Source organism: Eptatretus burgeri, chromosome 12, assembly GCF_056783735.1.
Source record: "Eptatretus burgeri isolate ZD-2024b chromosome 12, Ebu_testis_v1, whole genome shotgun sequence".
In the NCBI taxonomy this organism is placed as follows: Eukaryota; Metazoa; Chordata; class Myxini; order Myxiniformes; family Myxinidae; genus Eptatretus; species Eptatretus burgeri.
In genome coordinates this window covers 58,289,204-58,304,413 of record NC_140972.1, presented here as the reverse complement: position 1 = coordinate 58,304,413, position 15,210 = coordinate 58,289,204, and the positions used below count along the sequence as shown (strand labels likewise).

At 44.7% G+C, this 15,210-nt stretch overlaps 1 protein-coding gene and 1 long non-coding RNA gene across 4 annotated transcripts in view; one reads left to right on the top strand and one right to left on the bottom strand.

The window, feature by feature from the left end:
- LOC147015696 (uncharacterized) overlaps positions 1–1,088 on the bottom strand; it is a 45,225-nt gene extending 44,137 nt beyond the window's left edge. The window contains exon 1 of one of the 2 annotated variants that reach the window (XM_085848097.1): positions 909–1,088. The gene's annotated coding sequence lies outside the window, so the exon portion shown is untranslated. The other variant, XM_085848098.1, reaches the window with a different exon arrangement.
- Positions 1–6,091, top strand: part of LOC147015695 (uncharacterized) — a 70,249-nt gene extending 64,158 nt beyond the window's left edge. For both annotated transcript variants that reach the window (XR_015049797.1, XR_015049796.1), the window contains exon 4: positions 5,941–6,091. This is a non-coding gene — a long non-coding RNA (uncharacterized LOC147015695). The remainder of the gene's footprint in view (positions 1–5,940) is intronic.
- Positions 6,092–15,210: the final 9,119 nt, after the last annotated feature.

Here is a 15,210-nt window from a genome sequence, read left to right as displayed (position 1 = left end):
GCCTAATGCAGAGCTTTACCTTTCATTTTGTTTAGTTGCATGGTGGTGGTCGGATGGCAGCTTAGCTGCCGGGGTAGCTATCATTTGTTGAAGCGCGCCTGTGTCGCTGATGCATTGCCCCTCCACCAGTACACACACTGGAACTGGTACTGGTGGTCATTTCGCCGACCTCGGAAGGATGACAGGCTGAGTCAACCCCCTGGTGTATTAATTCAGCGGCCGGCATTGAACTCAGGACCCAAGGATCCCAAGCCGCCACCCTAACCACCGAGCCAACACCAAGCTCAGTTTAGTTGCATCATTTTACTCTTTTCATTTAATAGCCTGAAATGCAGAACTAAATCAATACACAATAAATACTATATATATATATATATATACACACACAATCACCACCCTCGAAGTAACCACAGGCCTGTTACCCGAACCCTCCCAACCACTTCCTAAGTCGTCCAGACAATCCAACTCCTCACAATCCTCCTCCCCCCCCCAAAAAAAATTAATATACCTTTTACACCCCTACCCCCCAAACTGTTAATCATTCGCTTCACTCCATCCACCATTCATGACTATACATCATCGACTCCTCATGTCACATCTCCGCCACGAACCCCACCCAGCTCCGGTCAGGCCTTCAATGATCGCTGCATTTCTATCCTAACTTATAACTCTCATTCAGTTCTTATAACACAACAATTCCGCCTCATTCACAGGGTTTCTCACCACATTATACGAACCCCTCGTCCCTTCGACTAAAACTATTTCCTCTGTCCGCATCTTCCCCGCAGGCTGCATCTCCCTCAATCTCTCAACGTTTCTCTTTCCGTCATTATAAACTCACATCATTCTCACCCCACAAAACTCTCTCCCGACATACCAAACACACACACCACATTTGGCAAACCCACCTCGGACTTCAGCCGCACCGCCTTAAAGGCCCGGTGAGGCCTGGGTGCCTCCAACGCTCGTCCTCCGTAATTTAGCGCGAACAAGAAGCCCGTAGGGCAGATCAGCGGACCGCAGCGTCCCCACGCGGCCAATACGTGAGGCCCTCAGGGCGACAACCACTGGCAAATTGCTCTGTGGGCTCTTTTTTTTGTGTTCGTGTTCGTGTTCGTGTGCGTGTGTCTGTTTGTGTGCGCGTTTGTGGAATGTATTAATTTTATTATTTACTTGTGTTACAAAGGAAACCCGTGACGCAGCATGACGTGGCCTCACGGAGGCGCGATACCGCGTTCATGCGTGCTATTTGGGTCAAAGGCCTTTTATCATCACCACCACCACAACCACCACCAAGGAGGTCCGGCGTGTGGAAATAACGCAACGTTGCCCTGACTCAGCAACATTTGTTTCGTGATATCGAACGATAAGAATCATTGAAAGTTTCTGAATGGCGGTGTGGCCAACACGAATGTAGGTGTGACCAACATGAATAGCACAAACAAATTACCGATTATTCCATTTTCTCCTTCTGTCTCTAAAATAAATAATTTAAATACTCCATGTGCTTCCACATTGCTCAGTTGGGAATATATCCAAGAATTTCCCGACTCTGATGTTGAAAACGTCGGGAGGGTTAATCCAAAGGGCATTGCCAGACACCACGACCCGAAGGTAGCTGTCTGTGTGCAATCATCACGTGTTACCTGCAGCGAGTTCCGGAGTCCGACTTCTGGTCATTCATTGATGATCAGGTTCACTACAAACATCCCTACCCTGCACTGCTTCCCGATTCCCGGGCAGAGACAGCTTGGATCAATCGATCCATCCATTCATCCATACATACATCCATCGATACATCCATACATACATCTATCGATACATCCATCCATACATACATCCATCGATACATCCATCCATACATACATCCATCGATACATCCATCCATACATACATCTATCGATACATCCATCCATTCATACATACATACATCCATCGATACATCCATCGATTCATACATACATACATCCATCGATACATCCATCCATCGATACATCCATCCATTGATACATCCATCGATACATCCATCCATTCATCCATACATACATACATCGATACATCCATCCACCCATCCATCCATTGATACATCCTTCGATAAATCCATCCATCCATCGATACATCCATCCATCGATACATCCATCCATCGATAAATCCATCCATTCATCGATACATCCATCCATACACCCATCCATCCATCGATACATCCACCCATACATACATCGATACAGCCATCCATCCATCGATACATCCATCCATCGATACATCCATCCATTCATCCATACATACATCCATTGATACATGCATACATTCATCGATACATCCATTCATACACCCATCCATCCACCCATCCATCCATACACCCATCCATCCATCCATACACCCATCCATCCATCCATACACCCATCCATCCATCCATACACCCATCCATCCATCCATCGATACATACATACATACATCGATACATCCATCCATCCATACACCCATCCATCGATACATACATACATACACCCATCCATACATTCATACATACATACATACATCGAAACATCCATCCATCCATCGATACATCCACCCATACACCCACCCACCCATCCATCCATACACCCATCCATCCATTCATCGATACATACATCCATCCATAATACGATACATCCATCCATCCATCCATACACCCACCCATCTACCCATCCATCCATCCATCCACCCATCCATCGATACATCCATACATACATCCTCGAGGTACGCACTAACGCCTCAAAGCTGTGTAGCCTGGGTTAGAATCCCGACTAAACTATAAACTGTCATCCTGGTGTTTCACAGGATGAACTAGAGGGGGAGCACGCGGTCGAGTGTAAAACCTCCGCCGCCAATCCTGCTCGGTCACTCAAGTGAACCTGATATCCTATTCATTCAATTTGACGTCAACAGTGCTCACAGAGTTATAGTTTGCAACTTTCCCTTTTACTTTTAACTTTTACATACTCAATTCATTCGTCATTACGAGATTCCTTGAGACAGAAATTGATTTTACGTGGGTATATCCACCTGAAGTTCCAAATCAGCCGCAATTATAATTTTGGCATGTTTTTTGTTGGAAATCACTTATAACATGTAGAAATGCAAAAAAAAAAATCGAAATTTTGAAAAAAAAAAATTTTTCTCTAACAATTTTTTTGGGTGGGTGGGTGGGGGGTTGGAAATCACTTAAAACATGTAGAAATGCAAAAAAAAAAAATAAATTCAAATATTTTTTCAAAATGGCCTCCATAGCGGCCATATTGTATTTTGGACCAAGTCCAAAATCTAATGGTATGATCCTTGGACCAGACCTAACCCCCCCCCCCCCACTAAGTTTCGTCGAAATCCATCGAGGAGTTTTTCCGTAATACTGTTCACAAACAAACAAACAAACAGAAAGGGGTGAAAACAGTAACCTCCGATCTTCGATGGCGGAGGTTAATTAAAAATTCATCAATGTGTCTGTCATTCCTCGGATGGACGTCAAACTGGACGGCCGTTTGCCCACATTCGTTAGTGGACCTTAAAGATCCTACGGTATCCTTTGCGAAGAGTAGGTGAGCTATCGCCGGTACCCTGAACAAATCGCTGCCCTGACTTCCTGTACCGAAGTGGCGACCTGTCCACGATCGAAAACCTCGCCATGAAACTGCTTCGGCAGGATCGATTCTCTTCCCAGAGCATGGCCATGGTATATTATTATATATCGACATTATTATTAATAATTATAATTATTAGTCTTAATACTATCCCATTGTTTAGCATATGGGGCACAACAACAAAGCCCACAGCAGCACAATCATTTGAATACAGGACACGGACCACGTCGAGGGGTTTCAGAGATATCCCATAATGCCGTGCGCGCCGTAGTGTTGGTTGCATTCACTTCCCTGACAACGATAGCGTCAGTAGTTCTCCATTCCAGCGTGCTTATCTCGTTATTCTGACTTACTGTAATGGAAGGTCACGCTAATTATTAATGGCCTTGCCGGAGCTTGTTTACCTTTTGTCCCTTGTTTAGCTTGCCAACCAACATGGCGCCCGAGCAATGCATCATGGGAACTGAAATCCTACCGGGCAGTTCACCACACCATCTTCTTCTTCGTTCGTATACAGAACAAGGCTGTGGGGTAACACTATTGCATTGGCTGAGTGTGCTGCAATGTCACTGATGCAGTGCCCTCTGCCGATTAGGGTAGGAATTTGTAATTTGTTCAGGTTGCCGGTGAGAGCTCACCCTCTCATTGCGGAGGAACCGTGGGATCTTTAACGTCCACCACCGAATGCTGGCAGACGGAACAACACACACACACACACACACACACACACACACACACACACACACACACACACACACACACACACACACACACACTGATGAATCACCGTGCCTGTGAAACACCAGGACGACAATTTATAGTTAGGTCGGGATTCAAACCCAGGCTCGACGACTCAGAGCCGAGTGTGCGAACCTCGAGGCCATCCTTCCAGCCAACCACACCCCATGACAAGCATTGGAAAAAGGATCACTTCGCGATACACGAGCACATCAATCAAATGCAACACAGAAAATGCTACAGAATGCATTTGAAACACTTCACATAATCCAACACAAACACAATGCGACTGTTTCGTGGAACCCAGCAGTTGGAACTCACACCATGAAGTGCAAAGAAGAGCACAAGGGACTGTTGGAAGAATACGGCGATCCACTTGGATGTGCCATGTTTATTTGAGCAGGTTCCACAAGGCTGACTGCATTGAGGATATGTGCTGAGATGGCACATAACGAATAATGCAAATCTGAGGCAATGGACGGATAGAATGCTTGACACCAGAGCTCTACTGTAGAAATGTCCTGTGCAGACGTCTATCAATCACAATCCTTCGTAGCTGGGTCTATGTGCACAATTTTTGCAGGTTATTGTGTTGCGGTCAAATTGGATGTGTATGTACATCACCATGATCTCTTGGAATCCCCGAGCAGAGCTCAACATATGGTGGAGCAGCAGACGGAATCGTTGCACCTGAATGAGTACAACTGAATGAGTGGTCAGGACAACTGCGTAAACGGACTGATTTTCCATTGCGAGACATTGGTGTCATCTTATGAGGAGGTGTTGAGCAACTAATCGAGTTGTCATGCAAGCATGAGGACTTGTCCAGTCCTCACAATGGTAGATGCAGTTGGACAAGAAGGAAGTTCATGGGAGTAGAAATTGGTCACCGGCTTGAATGGGAGACAATATGAGATGGTGGTGGGCCTCCATCTCACTGGCATGCAAGAAAGAACATGATAGGATATACTCACAAAGGTGGCTCAACAGAAGAAAGAAATGGGAGGAGTGAAGGAGTGGTGACATATAGCTTACAGGTCGATATGAAAAGGGTAACAATTTATGGGTTGCTGGATGAATGTACAACCAGGGAGGTCTCGAGAGGTTTGAAGGGCTGAAGCTGTGGTTTGGAGGAGTTTAAACATGTCAGATGGGAGAACGGCAAAATTTCTACTGTGATTACAGATGCCATTGCTATTGCTGTTGTGCATGGGACAATACTGACCAGTCTGTACTTCAGTGGGATGGTCACGTTGACCTTGTAAAATGAGCATCTGCATCAAATCACGTTTGTGTGTCTCATGAACTGGTATGGGACAGGTATGAACAACATTTCTGGAGGATAAAATGTTTACTATGCAACTGACCACACGTGATCATAATACCATGTGGGGTTGTGTACACGACAGTTGCATAATATGGTGCACTTTGTTTGGAGAAAACGGTGAACACGTACAACAGGGTTTAACTCAAGTTATTCCCAAGCACGTGAAGAACAAGCAATTTAATTGTACAAACTTTTCTGTCCATCTCTCTCCCCCTCTCTTTTTTCTTTATCCCTTTCTTATAACTATCCCTCTACTAGATGGCAACAGGTCTGACAAGGAAGAACAAGGAGTTTTGGCACAGGAGGAGGCCATTCGGCCCATCATGCCTGTGCTACACCAACGCCAGACATGCAAGCCATTTACACACAAGTCCTGTGAACATCCCCATACCTCTCTATCTTCATAACTTCCAGGTACCTATCTAATTCTAATTTAAACTTATCTCCTGTTTCTGCTGCCACTACCTTTCCAGGGAGGCCATTCCATGCATTAACTACTCTTTGAGTAAAAGTCCCCTGCCTTGCTACTATCTTAACTCTCCTCTTCTTTACTCTGTTGAATAATTCTTCTGCACTTATTTTATCGATGCCTTTCATTATCTTAAACATCTCCACCATATCTCCTCATAACCGCCTCCTTTCTAGTGTATAAAGCCCTGTATCCTTCAGGCGCTCCTCATAGCTGAGTTTAGCTCGGCCCAGAATCAATCTAGTAGCCCTGCGCTGAACCCTCTCTTATGGCATCTATGTCCTTCTGAAACTGTGGTGACCAAAACTGCACAAAATATTGTAGATGTGGCCCTCACTAAATTCCTATATAATGTTAATACCACCTCTTTTGATATTTAAATGATCCCCCTCTGAATACATCCTAAAATCATGTTACCTTTACCAATATAGCTGCCTGGCACAGTGTTCTATGGCTAACCACCCCCCCCCATCCTCATCCCCAACTTTCCTGTTCTGTTTTGTGCCTCAAATGATTAAAGTGCTTTCTGTGTTCAGTATTTTGTGCAGGGGTTAATTTTTATGATAAGATTCATATTTAAAGCTTTTGAATACGATAAGCACTCCTTCAGCAGAACAACAGTGCACGGGATTTGAATTTGGGGTTCCACTAACATCAGCTACGTGTTTGGACGGAACCACCAAATGTGCCAACCTCGACGAGATACAAAAACAAAAACAAACATGTACCTCTCAAAATGTTCACTCCAATGTAGGTTGTACCTGCTTATACAAAAGCCAGCCTGTAATCCTTTTCTTATTACCTCCACCACCAAAGGTGAAGGAGGTTAGGTTTTCACCTCTCTGTCTGTCTGTTTGTTTGTTTGTTTGTCTGCATGCAGGATATCTCAAAACATTGTGGACGGATTTGGATGAAACTTGGTGGGCAGGTTGGGTGTGTGACAAGGACGAACTAATTAGATTTTGGTGAAGCTCCGGATCCGGATCCGGCTACTAGACTTTTTAAAGTGATTCTTCACCATTGAGAGATGGGGCCAAAAACGATATAGTGCTGTAAAGTATGGCATTTCAAAAATGTATTGGGACGAAAAATGTTCTCGTGGATCAGGCATTACATTGCGGAGATATGCGTTCTACCGAGTGCCCTTCTCGTTTCCTCATGAGTTGTATAACGGTTCATTGGGTTCCAACCATGAGTCGACTCATCTATCTGGTTTTAAGAGCAGCGTTGTATGAGAATGCAGACATCTGGAGGTGGTGTTTCTATTATTCCATGTGTTTTATTTTTTTTTGGTATAAATAACATAACAGTTATTTTGAAGATATGACAAAGCAGAGAACAAACTGAACTGGGAAAGATTACAACAGATGAAGCATCAAAAAGTGTGATTGCATATTTTACTATGTGGTACAAGAGTACAACTTGAATGGTTTCAATAACTCGCATCTCTAGCCTGAATGAATTGGTGTCCCCACCTGAGTACATGTCTCATGATGCTGCGATTAAAATCTTATATGCTCTATTGATTTCTCCATTAACTAGTGATGCCCTTGTAACTCATGTGGAAGTACATCGATGTTTTATAATGTCTTCTTGTGTATCATTCATGTACAAGCTCCCGATCCATTAGCCTTGGATTGCCAATTTAAAGTTAATAAAAAGACACGGCTAAGGAAGCACATGAAAAGGCCATTTGGGCAATCTCACGTGTGATAAGTCCCCTCAAGAACAGTGAACATCCCAAGCAGTGTTTTCTAACCTCATGGAATGTGGTGGGGTTAGGGATGGTGGAGGGGAACAGTGAGAACTAAAGTTTTTCTTTTTAATCGATTTGGAATTTTTATTATTTTTATTATTTTAGGGGTGTGAAAGGAGGGCAAGGTGAACAGATGACATTCTAACACTTAAGACCTCTACCATAGAAGGATCAGAACCACACACATAGCACAATGTCCACAGATCACCAAATTCAATTCCATTCCACCTTTCATTTCTTCCCACACCTTTATCCTCATTGCTTTGGGGTATCCATCCAATTATATTGTTACGGTTGTGGAAATTCACAGATAACTATTCAGGTTCCCCAAAGATCAGTTATGTCGATAAGTGTGTGTTCCAGGTTAGATTTCCCCACCGATGTATAACGGGATTGTTCGTGTGCCGGGCTGTGATTCTTTGAGGTAGTGTTATTCTTTTCTGTCTTTTATTTTAAACCACCATCATCTCCTCACCATCTTCTCCACAACCGCCATCATCTCCTCACCATCTTCTCCACAACCGCCATCATCTCCTCACCATCTTCTCCACAACCGCCATCATCTCCTCACCATCTTCTCCACAACCACCATCATCTCCTCACCATTTTCTCCACAACCGCCATCATCCCCTCACCATCTTCTCCACAACCGCCATCATCTCCTCACCATCTTCTCCACAACCACCATCATCTCCTCACCATCTTCTCCACAACCGCCATCATCTCCTCACCATCTTCTCCACAACCGCCATCATCTCCTCACCATCTTCTCCACAACCGCCATCATCTCCTCACCATCTTCTCCACAACCGCCATCATCTCCTCACCATCTTCTCCACAACCACTATCATCTCCTCACCATCTTCTCCACAACCACCATCATCTCCTCACCATCTTCTCCACAACCGCCATCATCCCCTCACCATCTTCACCACGTCCGCGTGAAGACGGTGATTCCCACCACGTCCACGTGAAGACAGTGATTCCTAACACGGCCGCGTTTGACGGCAAGATTGGATCAAAACGGCGAAACGAGTGGGAGTTGGAGAGACAAGAGCAGAGAGGAGCTGGAGAGAGGCACTGGTGTGGTGGAGTTGGGAAGAGCGTTCGAGTTCGCGCTGCGCTGGTGTGGTGGAGTCGGGAAGAGCGCTTGGAGAAGAGCGCTTGGAGAGAGAGCGTTCGAGTTCGCGCTGCGCTGGTGTGGTGGAGTTGCAGTTGGTGTGGGGAGCTGGAGAATTCGGAGGTTGGAGTGCGGGCAGAGACACCGAGGGTCACCGAACCAGGACCCAGCGAGTCACTTCAAGAGGGTGGCCAGGTAGCCCGCTTGGTCTCTCGGACCCCCTTCGGTCATCCCGGCTCCGAGCAAATTATAAAAGTTCACGAGCCCGGTTCTTCCTTTCTTTCTTGGGTTTTGCATGAAAGTCTGTGGTGCCTTGTCCATAAGTAACAAACTGATTAAGTGCATGTACATTACATAATAGACATCGGCTGTAGGTTTTTGCTCGTGTCTTTTTCCCCATTTCCCCCCATTCATTGCATTGCTTGCATGCCCGTGTTGAAATAAATGTCCCCATTTTTGAATGTCACCTGCTCGTTGCGTCCCTTCCTCCATTGACTGCCATAATTGCGTTCGGGATATTAGCTGGCTGATTATAAGCCGATAAAACGTACATCTGGTCCGACGGGGCTTGGTGATATAAAACCGCTCGGCAATCGCAAACGGAACGAGCTGCTAAAGCGGCTCGTTTTCGTGCAGGCTCCGTCGAGGTATAAACTCCCGGCATTTCTGTCCGCGCGAATGATTAGGTACATCGACAATTCGGCGATCGACCCTGTAGCGCGTGGACAGAAGAGTTGGCTGGTTTATGGTGTGTTAAAAACGCCCATAGCTGGGTTTCGGCGTTGATCCGGAAGCTGAGACTAGATTGCCACGTTCGGTGGGTGCGTGCGGCCGCAATTGGGCGAAAGGCGGTCGCCCACACGCCGGAGTGGTGAAAATCCACAACAATATTTTAAACCTATCTATTGTAGCAGCCATGACCAACCTCCAAGGAAGATCATTCCATACATTAACGACTGTGTGAAATACCCTCTGCTTTGCTTCTATCCTAACACTCCTCTTTTTGCTCCCAAGCTATGTCACCCAGTCCTGTGGTTGTCATTTCCTGATTACAAAAACTTCCCAGCATCTATTTCATTAATCTCTACCCTTCATTAAGCAAAACATTTTTTTTGTAAGATGCACTTTGCATTCGTAACTACCTCCTTCCACTCTCAACCACCTACTTCCTAAAAAGCCTCAGTCTCGCTCAGCAGCACCTTAGCTTAGCTAACCCTGGGTCAATCTGATAGTGCTACACTGAGCCCTTCTATATCAGCTCTGTCCATCCTAAAATAAGGCAACCGAAACTGTACCTAATTAGCGAGGTGAGGCCTCAACAAGTTCCTGTATGATGTTAACACCACCTCCAATCTATATTCTAACCTCCTACTAATGCAAGCTAAATTATTTTTCACTTTCCTATATCTGCTTCATACTGCATTGACTGTTTAGGTCCCGTGTCCCCAACAATCCCTACATCCTTCTGCTGGGACATGCTCCAAAACGGCCCCAAGCACGAGGCAATTCCTATTATTCCGACTCATACACAACACAATACCTTACATTTCCTAATATTGAACTGCATCAGCCATTTCTCTGCCCATGTTGTGAGGACATCCAGACTTTCCTAAATGTGATCACCTCTCTTTGCTATCTACCTTTCCTTCAAGCTTGGTATGATTTGCAAACTTTAAAAGTTGACTGATCCATCAACCCTTACCTCACTATCCAAATCATTGATTATAAATTGCAATGGACTTAGTACTGATTCCTGAGTTGCCCCATTCTGACATTTTCCCCTCAATTCCTTTTGCTAAGCCAGTTATCAATCAAGTATGTTACTCCACCAGTCCTCATCTTAAGTAACAGCCTTCAATGTGGTACCTTGTCAAATGTATTCTGGAAGTTTATGTACATTACTGTATAGCAACGGCACTACCTTCATCTACCCAGTCACTCCCTCGTCAACTTCCAACAAGTTTGTTACAAAACTGTCACCCTTTAGTAAATCCATGCTATCTTGAACTAATTTACATTTATCCAAGTGATTCCTCATATTTGGTTCCGAATCAGTTCTCAATACCTCCCCCCTACAGAAATTAAGTGAACAATGTCTCGAATTGTGTAATAGTCTAATGCTTCCCTATCCCTTCCGAAATATTGGTGTTATACATTTGCTACTCTCCAATACAAATGATCTATCCTGACTCATGAGCTTAAAAGCAACCTGTCAGGAATACATGTTAGTAATCCTGCAAGATGATAATGGTTAAAATCGTTGGACTTTTTGCCACAAACTATCGATACTTTTTCTTTCCTTCTCAAGGCTCATGGAAGTGCAAGGTGACTGAAGGTATGAATTGACAGTAGGGCAGCAGAGTAACTCTTGGACACATTAAGAAAGGGAATGAATGAACAGGAAAAAGAGGTGAGGAAACACAGCAACCTACAGGTAAGAAGGTTGGTTGAGAAAGGTTAATGGGGCTAGCTATTGTGGCTAAGGATGGGGAATGACATGAGATGGTGGTGCACCATCTGCAGCCCAAAAGTCCCCTTTGCGGTGACTTCCAAGTGTACAGGTATGTCACAATCTGGTTGGCTTCTGTCCTTTCCCTCTGTGAATCTAAAGGAGAGGGGAAAGTGATCCAGAAAGTCCCAACGTCACATTCTCCACTCATTTTTCAATGCAAATACAAACTAGAACGGCACTTGGTAGAGCACATACCTCTGCCAGGCTGAACAGTTTACATTTTGTATCCCACTGATTGGCTGGATCTGCATTTGGACCTGAACCAAAATCTAATGGGTTTGTTGTGGTTACCTCACTAACTCATCCACCAAATTTTGTCATAATCTGTCCACAAATTTTTGAGATGTCATGCCATACATCATTTTTGGCCCAATCTCTCAATGATGAAAAAAATCACTTTTATAATTCTAGTATCTGGACCCTCACCAAAATCGAATCAATTTGTCCATGTCACACACCCAATCCATCCATAACTTTTTGAGATATCCTGCTCACAGACAGACAGATGGAAAAACAAACAGACAGACAGAGGTGAAAACATAACTTCTGTCCGTCTTTGGTGGTGGAGTCAACAAAGGGGGCAAAAAGAAGCCAACTGAAGTGGCCAAAACTACTAAAATCAGGAAGAAAATAAAAGTATAGGTTCGCAATAGGGGCGGATGGGGTATTGGAAACAACTTTCTTCCCTCCGTCTTAGCCTCTCCCTTCAAGCTAAAGTTTTTGGAATCGGTTTATCAGTGCATTTGTGAAAGTCTGCATGTAGATCTACTTTCATAAAGATGGTTCCTTCTCAGATCTAGTGTAATCTATATACCCCCAGCAATGTCAGCATTGTTAAATGACCAGATTTGTAAATTGTTACGATGGACATATCCATTGTTAATCCTTTCAAAATACTCTATATGATTGATCCATTTTATATACTATTGTTGTGAAAATGACTCCGAGGGAGTGACATTGCTTGGTGAAGTTCAGTTATTTCCTTCATGACTGTCTTAAGAGTAAGCATGAGGGAATTAATCTTGACTAGCCGAAACCCCATCACAGACAGATTCCGTTCCATGAGCCCAATATGACAGTCGCGATGAAAACGAATGTAAAACGAAAAGTGTTTATTCTGCTTCAGAGGGGAAAGTTGACTATTGCCACTATGTGCGATGCACTCTTACAGGTACGAAGTTTCTTTCAGTTCAGGTCACAGGACCGAGAAAAACATGACGCGACCGCTAGGAGGAGCACAACATTGGTCCTTCAGTATTAATATATAGACTAGCCGAAACCCCGTCAGACGGATTCCGTTCATTCAACCACCCTCACCAGCTCACCCACACTCGAGGGACATGGACTGGACAGGGCGTGCTTGCCCCTTCCTACTCACCCCCCGCCCCTGCCGCATTCCCCCCCGCCTTCAATTTGCTTACCCCCGCCCAAAAATTTAATTACCCAGCCCCGCCACCGCCTCTTCACTCCTCGTCCCCCGTCTCTTGATTCCCCGCCCCACTTGCCCCTGGGCCTCCGCCCCCTGTCCACCCCTCACACTCAACCCCGCCTAATTCACCCCAACCCCCGCCCACTCATCCCCGCCCCATTTCCCCCCCATCTCCCGCTTTCAATTTGCTTACCCCCGCCAAAAAATTTGCTTAACTTGCCCCCCGCCTCTTCACTCCCTGCCCCCGTCTCTTCATCCCTTGCCCCCGCCTCTTCACTCCTCGCCCCCGTCTTCATCCCCCACCCCCGCCTCTTCACTCCCTGCCCCCGTTTCTTCATCCCCCGCCCCTGCCTCTTCACTCCTCGGCCCCGTCTCAACGAAAAGTGTTTATTCTAATTCAGAGTTGAAAGTTGACTCTTGCCACTATGTGCGATGCACTCTTACAGGTACGAAGTCTTTCAGTCCAGGTCACAGTACTGAGAAAAACGTGACGCGACCGCGAGGAGGAGCACAAAATTGGTCCTTCAGTATTAATATATAGAAGATACAATGTTTCTTGTTACATTTTTTGTGTGAAATTCACATTCTGAGGTAGTCAGCATGTGCAGAAGAGGGTTTTACATTGCAGACGCTATTTTCGAGGAGTGGAATTACACCTCTCAGCGGTAACGGTCTGTCGACGACAGACGTAATGACGTCAGTGAATGACCGATGATGTCATGACGTCCTGACACCTCTCAGCGGTGACGTCACACGTCGCCATGTAAACGAATGTAAAACGAAAAGTGTTTATTCTGCTTCAGAGTTGAAGTTTAACTATTGCCACTATGTGCGATACACTCTTACAGGTACGAAGTTTCTTTCAGTCCAGGTCACAGTACCGAGAAAAACGTGATGCGACCGCTAGGAGGAGCACAAAATTGGTCCTTCAGTATAAATATATAGATATTAAATATGCAATGGCGCATCGCTATATATCTAGACAGACAATGTCCACCCTCCCTTTCTGTACTGTATGTGTCTGAAAACCACCATCTCTGTGAGCCTTTTATTCAATGTTCTACCCTTTGAAACCTGTCCTTTTTAGTGGCTGGGTAAGCCATCATCCTTCAGTTTAGGTGGGAAAGCACTGGTGGTGAGAGATAGGAGACGGTGCTGCTCATTAGCGAAGTTGTTGACCGATTTGGTGCTCCAATCTGCACGCTATCATGGCTTTTAAACACGTGATTCAGAAAGGAGCTTCGAGTTGTTTGACCGTTACGATCACATTGGGGTGACTCACTGGATTCTAACCATTCTGGAACGGTCCGGATGACTACCATCCATCCAGTGGGACCATATACTGTGCAGAGCGTTGGTGCTGCCTAAGCAGTCTCCTTGGCTATTGGGCACAATCCTGGACGGGTCGCCACTCCGACACAGGATACCAGCTAGCTGGCACTCATTTTGCCGACCTCGGAAGGATGACAGGCAGTCAACCCCACCTGGCATTAATTCAACAGCAGAGTGGGATTTGAACTCAGGACCCTAGGATCCCAAGCCCACCAATCTAACCATTAAGTCAACACCAGGCATATATCTGGATGACTACAACAAGATTTTATTAGCGTTTTTTCTATTATTATTTTTTCAACATGTTATTGTTTGCCACCTTAGTTTCTGTTTATGCTCAGTGCTTCAAAGTTTGGATAATTCAGCAATAAAACACTTTGTTACAAGTGTATAAGGTATTGTACAAGAGTAAAGATAACAACACAATTTGTTGTCAAAAAACAAACTTTATTTGTGGAAGAAACTCCAGAAACTATTTGTGGAAAAGCAGTCCATTATAATGTAAGACAATTGTCGGTACAATTTAATCTGAGAACATGATCATTGCAGAATTAAATTTTCTTGAATAATATTTAAATTTTGTTTCCGATGCCCCAAAAATACCCTCGTCTCCACTTACACCCCATCCAACTCTCCTACTGTGTCTTTTTACTTCCTCTTTTTTTTTTCCCTTCCCTTACTTTTTTCTTTAACACCTTTATCCCATACCGAACATCCTAACATACAAGTAAATGTAAAACATTTAAATTTATAAACACATTAGTTAAGTAATAATGACCTATTTATTTATTACATACACAAATATGGCTTCGTTTGCTCCCCATTTTGCAAATACGGCTTCGTTTTTGCTGCTATGTGCCCCGCCCCCCTCCTCTCTCCTCTCTCCTCTCATACTCCACCCCCTCTATCC